The following is a 7,606-nucleotide window of genomic DNA, read 5'->3' on the forward strand; positions in this document are numbered from 1 at the left end:
AACGCAGAAATTTGTCTCTTTTTTTATTCATTCTTATGATACCCTAGAATGACACCCTACACATAGTAAGTGCTAATGTGTTTAATGAATAAATAGGTGAAGCTCCCTTGATATTCTCTGGAATTCTGTTAAACATTCACCATTGAGAACTAACTTTTGTAGTTGAGTAACATACACACAAGCAGCTTTTGGTACTACAGAAGCTTCAGACTCACATTTATATTTTCAATTCAGTTCCTTCACTGGAAAATGTTGCTTTTTATAATACTATAGGGGGGTTATACATTATTATTATAAGACAAATACTATTATTATGAATAACACTGAAACCCAAAATGTAGTCCAATGAAAATATCTCTATGCTCTGACCAATGGCCCACGGTAATAGTACTTTGCTTGTCTTGTTATACTGAAATTTTTTCATATATGTTATATATGTGTGCCATATATATATAACATCAGTATAGTCAGTGTTCTTTTACCAGTCTTGTGATAATGAAAACATCTAACACCTGGCTGTATGACATAATGCGAACTGGAAAAGAAATATAACACAGTGGCACTAGCTAGTGTAGCACAAATAAGGAGTAAAATATGATTCTCCTAAGAAAAAAAAATTACAAGAGATTGTAATCGGCCCAATTCTCTGGAGGGTAAGAAAAACCAAAAGGGAAATGTCAAAGGGGAAAGAGGATTGGCTTCTGCAAGAGTGCATTTCTGCCTTGGTCTGCATGCTTGGGCAACTTTAATGAACTTCCTCATCTTTGAGGGAATTTGGCTCCAGCTTTGTTTTATGTCCAGCCCTTGACCCTAGGGAAATGACCTAGAAGTACTGGCAATGAGATTTCAAACGATGTTGATTACAGTAAATTCCAGCCCACTGAAAGATCTTGTACCTTCCTTCAAGTTCCTCATGAAGGGATATGACCCATAATATTTTTATAGATAGCCATAATTGAGCACCAAGGGGATATGTGACTTGCACAGCAGGACTAGTTTTCTCTGATTATCAGATCCTTGCCAGTTGAAATTACTTTCATTTTCTATTTCTTAAATGCCCCCAGGCAAGCCAACCTTCCCTCCCACTACCAAACTCCCCCTGCACCCCATAAGGGTTCCCTGGGCCCCAAGGCTTCCTGTGCCCTCCATTTGTTTGCCAGCTCCTGAGCTATGATCAAACGTCTCTAAATGGTGTCTTATCCAGGTCACATATAAATGTCACGCTACTTTCCATATCTGGGAGCACGGGCATGTAGTAACAATTGTAACAGCTACGATATTCCTACTTGTCTCCTTTGTCATTAATTCACACAGCATTTGTGATTTTATTGAAGGGATTTAGTCAAATCACAAATCCTAAACTAGTCAATAGAAATGGTGACAAATTAATTAATTGACCATATCGGTTTAAATCCAAGATCCGCAGATTGCTGATTTCAGTTCCCACCTTGGATGCTCAACAAACCAAAATTTGGTGTCTCTGACTAAGCCTTCCTGGCCGTCATTCAGATTCTACCCCAGTCCTCAAAACGTTGTTTTTGATATTTACGCCCTTCCATCTAGGGGGATTAATTTCTTTCACATCATTCCTTACCCTGCTTCTTTACTTAATTACTTAAACATCCCACTCTAAGCAAATGTGTTATAATACATTTAAAATGGAACTAAACATAGATATATTGTATAAAATATATAATAGACAGAAAAGGAAAAGAGGAAAAAAAAAGAGTTGTTATTTCTATCACTCAGAGATGGCCACAGATAATTTTTGGAAGATATACATATATATGTGGAACATTAGTTACATGTATGTACTGATAAGAAGTTATACATATCACTGTGTATATTTTAAACTACTTTAAAAAATACCTAATATCATCTTTATATTCAGTTAAATACCCATTTATACCATATTTTTTAATGTTTTCTTAAAGATGTAGAATTTGTGTTTTAGAGCAAGGTCTCTGGAGGACTGCCTAAGTTCAAGTCCTACTTACCAGCTGTATGGCTATGGGTAAATTGCATAACCTCTACGTAATTCAATTTTCTCATGTATAAAATAGAAATAATAAAAGAACCCCCTATAATGTTCCTGTGTAGATTAAATCAATTAATATTTGCATAGCAGGTAGAACTCTGCCTGATACATAGTAAGTACTATATAGGCATCTATTTGTACTGCCATCATCATTATTATTCCTTTTGGGGATGTATTAGAATACTAGGTCTGCTGTAACAGAATACCACAGACTGCATGGTTTAAACAACAGAAATTTATTTTCTTGCAGTTCTGAAGGTAGAAGTCCAGGATCAAGGTGCCAGCAAGGATGGTTTCTTGTGAGGACTTTCTCCTTGGCTTGCAGACAGCTGCCTTCTTGTGTCTTCACGTGGCCTTTTCTCTGGTGTGCACACCCCTGGTATTGCTACTTCTTATAAGGACACCAGTCCTATTGGATTCGGGCCCCACTCTTAGGACCTCATTTAGCCTTAATTATCTCCTTAAAGGCCCCATCTCCAAATACAGTCACATTGGGGCTGAGAGCTTCCACCTATGAGTTTTGGGGGGACACAACTCAGTCTGTAACAGGAGATGTATGCTAATTTAGTTATTGTTAGATATTTAGGTTGATTTGTAGTTCTTACCATAAAGATGTTCATGCCTCAATGAACACTATCCGTTACTATTTCCTTAGTGCAAATCGTATAAATTGAAATATCAAAGTGTATGTATAATATTAAAGCTTTTAAGACATATTGCCATATTGCCCTCCAGAAAGGTTATACCAGTTTACATGTCCACTAGCCGTATAAGACTTATTTTAGTTTCAGTTTATTGCAAGAAATAGTCATTTTAAATATTACTGAAGCCTCGTTACTCTCCACCATTCCTGCGTCTTCACCTCCCCTTCCCCCGATATACACACAAAGTTGTCCTCTTGAAAGGTAATATCACAGGAGGGCAAGTTGGGAAAAAATACATGTTGGCCTACCCAATGCCAGTGAGAAGAGTTATATCAATAAGCATCCTATTTACTTGTGTAGACCTCAGCAACTGAAATGAAAGTGCAGTTACAGAAAACACCTGGACCATGGCAGTCCAAAACAGAAGAGGCATTGGAAATCTAGGTGGCAAAAATTAAAACAATCATGTAAACACAGAGTCAGCCTAATACCCTGCACCCATAGGAAAAAAAATATCCTAAAACAAAATAAATAAATAAAATTAAGCAAACCAAAATTGAAAGAGAAAGTGAAAATGAAAATTCATATTTCACAAAAGTAATTTCTTAACGGTAAAGCAACACAGTTTAAAAACCTTACTATGGTGCTTGCTTCGGCAGCACATATACTAAAAATTGGAACAATGCAAAGAAGATTAGAATGGCCCCTGCGCAAGGATGACACAAATTCGTGAAGCGTTCCATATTTTTAGCAGAGACTTTAATTAAACTAGAATTTATTTAAAAAAAAAAACCTTACCATGAGCATGTTCAAGCATACAGAGAACAAGAAAGAGTTCTACAGTGAATACTTTTATATACCCACAACACAGGTATGTTGTTAACATATTTGCTTTATCTATAAGGATATATATAATTTTTTCTCAATAATTTGAACGTTTCTACTTCATTGCTAGATACTACCATATGCATCTTCCCAAATAAGGATTCTCTCCAAAATACATTACTGAAGGATTATCACACCTTAACAAAATTAGTCATAGTCTCCTTGATATCATTGAGTAGCCAGCTCACATTCAAATTTCTATAATTTTCTCCCAAATATCCTTTATAGCTGTTTTCTTTAAAACAAGATCCAATCAAGTACCAGGCACTGCCTTTGACTGTTGTATCTCTGAAGTCCTTTGCAATTAGCAGGTAATTTGGGACCTGATTTGCTGGTGTCATGTGAATGTCTAGTTGCTTAGTGAACTTTTTTTCACCTAATGTGTTCAGTTTCTACTGGTGATTTGATTGAATTTACCTATTTCATTAGGGGATGCAAAATGGAATTTTTAAAATTTTAACTTTGATTCTGCATTTATTGGCTCAAAATTCTGTGTAAAGAATTTTCTTTAATTAATTTGTTATCAAAAATGCCCAAACACATGCTCTATTCTCTGTCTTTTGTTAACCATTTTTATATCAAGAAGTTGATGTAAATCACTTCCAGTGGTGGCGAATGCCATTATTTTCCCTGATATTTTGGTATCATCATAGACACATACATTTTTATTTCAATTTTAGTTTACTTTCTTTTTTGTGCTCAAATTGTCACAGATATTGCCAGTAGGAGCTCTTTCAAGCTGTCTTCTCTGTCCTTTTGATATGACCTCATTACTCTTTCCCTGTTTCCTTGCTTCCTCACACAATAAGATGTCCCAGCTTCACCTGTTTAACATCAGTTTGGTTATTAAATTTTCCTACAACCCTTTTTCATCTTTATATTAACAAAGAAACGTGAAATAGAGAAGCAAATATGTGATTGTAACCTGCTGTCTTGATTTTAGTTTGCCTTTTCCAAAAGCAAATCCTGAATCAATGACTTCAGTACAGGTAAATTATTTAGGAATTGATCCCAGGAAGCCAAAGTGAGGGGATGGGGAAATTGAGACACAAAAGGGAAAAAAGTAAAAAGCATGTGTGTTAGTGACCTAGATATCACTGTGGGCAACAGCCGTGTCCCCCTGGCAGCTTTCCGTGTAGAACGGAACATTCATTTCCTCAGAAACGTCCACTGAGGAAAAGGAAGCTGAGATATTTATCAATTGCATTTTCTCCTTGGTTAACGGTTACCCTAGGAGCATTAACTCTTGAGCTAGAGAAAACCCTGAGGTGGAAAAGCAGAACGCAGGTGCTCAAGGTAGGAAGTTATCAGTGGGCTAAGGTTACAGATGAGCCAAGGAGATGGGGGCAAGGTATTGAGAGCATCTACTATACTGGGAAAGTCAAGTTGGTGGCTCCTTGACTATAAATGTTCTGTTCCTTTTCTTGTTTCTTGACCCACGGTCTCTACACTTTGAATGCCAACTGTATCTGGATCCAGAAGTGTCCATGTGGGTACTTTCTCCTGCTCTTCTGCATTCTAAAAGGTGTCCATGGTCTTCTATACCAAGTGCAAGGCTATATTAAGCTTAGATTGCTCCCTGAGCTTCACATAAGTGTCTACTAAGTATGTCCAGCTGGCTGTCCTGTAGATTCCTCAAATCCATCATGTCCCAAACTGAAGCTATGACCTACTTCCCAGACCTGCTTCCTCTCCACTGGTATGTGAATGGCAGTACTGTCTACCCAGCCACCAAAGCCAGAGGCCAGGCATCGTCCTTGATGCTTTGCTTTCACCACCAAGACTCAATTGTCTTTTTCCTTTCAAATACTTTTCAAACTCATCTATGTCTCTTTATTACCACCACCTCTATTTTATCTCTGGAGGCCATCTTCACTTACTTTGATTACCTTGGCAGTCCTCAAGCTAATTCTCCAGCGTTGTTTGCCTCTAATCCCTTCTCCACACTGAAGCCAGGAGATCTCTCTAAAATGCAGCAAGAGCAACTGATCTAAACACTATTTTGCAGAGTCCTTTGTTGGTTTCTGTTTGCTTTAAGTACAAAGTTAAACTTTTAAAGTGGTTGAAATGCCCTTCTTGATCTAGCTATTGTATTTATCTCTCTGCCTCATAATCTGTCATTATCGCCCTCTCCAAGTCCCCACCAACCACACACCCACACACAGACCTCAAATACCCTACTCTGGCTGTGGGGCTTCTCTCAGGTCCTGCAACGCACCTCTCCCTCTCTCCCTCTCTCTCTCTCTATCTCTCTCTCTATCTCTCTCTCTCTATCTCCATCTCTATCTCCCCCAGCCTGGGACACTCATCCTGTACTTCTTTACCTGGCCGACACTTACCCAACTTCAGGCCCAGTGCCACATACTTCTGTAACCGCCCTTCGTCTCAGTTTCCACAGCTATAAATTGAATGTGATAACAGTGTCCACCTTGTATGATGGTTGTGAGGATGAAAAGAGTTACTATATGCAAAGCACTTAGCAAGCATTCAATAAATTATTATATTATTATATGTACTATATTATTATAGTATGTATCATACCAAACTATAATGGCATATTTAATTGTCTGTCTCCCCATCTGGACAGAAAGTTCCATGAGGGCAGCCATCTTCTGTCTGTCTTGTTCACAACCATAGCTCCAGCACTGTGCTCATTGTCACATGGTAGGGACTCAATACATATTTGTTGTATAGATAAATGGAAGGGACAGGGAGATGGTAGCCTAAGCAAGGTGATTTTCCCAAAGTTTAAAAAGATGGTAGAAAAGTGAATGTATGTGTAAATGACTCTTGTGTTGGGAGAGGTGGGCGTTTAGGGTGGTACTTGTTCAGGTTTCCAGGGAAATCTTCTGCAGCAACGACTTAAGAAGGGGAACTTTATTTTATTTTTTTAAATTTATTTATTTTATTTATTTATTTTTGGCTGCACTGGATTTTCGTTGCTGCGTGCGGGCTTTCTCTAGTTGCAGTGAGCGGGGGCTACCGTTTTGTTGCAGTGCGCAGGCTTCTCTTGTTACGGAGCACGGGCTATAGGCGTGTGGGCTTCAGTAGTTGTGGCACACGGGTTCAGTAGTTGTGGCTCCCGGGCTCTAGAGTGCAGGCTCAGTAGCTGTGGCTCACGGGCTTAGTTGCTCCGTGGCATGTGGGATCTTCCCGGACCAGGGCTCAAACCCGTGTCCCCTGCATTGGCAGGCAGATTCTTAACCCCTGCGCCACCAGGGAAGCCCAAGAAGGGGAACTTTAAATGAACTTCTTTAATCCTCACAATGGTCCTGTGAAGACAACGGCTTCACTGAAGAGGAAGCTGAGTAGCGGAAGGGTTACATGGCCCTGGTCTGGAGTCCAAAGTAAGAGACAGAGTGAAGCTGTGCAAGCTCTTAGCTCGTCCCTCCCTAGCTGTGTTCTCTAAAACTCTGGTGCTGAAGTACGTTAACAAATGTTAGTGAAAGAATTGGGGGCACAAATAAATTTGGGGACAATAGGAGTAAATAGAAGTGACTGTTGTTATTGTCTTTTTGCTGCAGGGATGCTCAAAGCCTTTAAGAGGCTAGTGTAAATTGTGACTGTCCAAGACGAGAAGGTACGTAAGCTTCCCCAGCTTACTGGAGCAAAGAGCCCTAACTTTCCAGAGCTTTCTTGGGAAACACAGCCACGGCCCTTGCTCAGCCCTCTACCCAGGTTGCCTACCTCCCTCTACCTTCAAGGTTCGGTCATCTCTGATCCTTTTTTTATTTTTTCATATACACATCTAAAATGATGGAAAATATATTACAATACTATATAGAATGGTGGAAATGGAATGGACCCTGGCAATTTTTAAAGCCAATCTCCACATTTTATGGTTGAAGAAACAGGTATAAGGAGAGTCAACGATATGCCCAAGGTTCCCCAGGGAGCTTGTGGTAGAACTATAGGAAATGCTTTCCACTCTCTTCTCTCTACTCTCCACTAGCCAAATCATCTCCAATTTTTAATTTTATCACTGTTGACTGTATGACAAGTACATTTGTTATATTCCTTCCTTAATGTTGGGCCTGAA

At 39.1% G+C, this 7,606-nt stretch overlaps 1 non-coding gene across 1 annotated transcript; it reads left to right on the top strand.

Moving 5' to 3' along the window:
• Nucleotides 1-3,325: 3,325 nt before the first annotated feature.
• Nucleotides 3,326-3,431, top strand: LOC132369437 (U6 spliceosomal RNA). Its single transcript, XR_009504412.1, has one exon. It is a non-coding gene; the product is annotated as a U6 spliceosomal RNA (small nuclear RNA).
• The last annotated feature ends 4,175 nt before the right edge of the window (nt 3,432-7,606 follow it).

Source organism: Balaenoptera ricei, chromosome 7 (genome assembly GCF_028023285.1).
Source record: "Balaenoptera ricei isolate mBalRic1 chromosome 7, mBalRic1.hap2, whole genome shotgun sequence".
Lineage (NCBI taxonomy): Eukaryota > Metazoa > Chordata > Mammalia > Artiodactyla > Balaenopteridae > Balaenoptera > Balaenoptera ricei.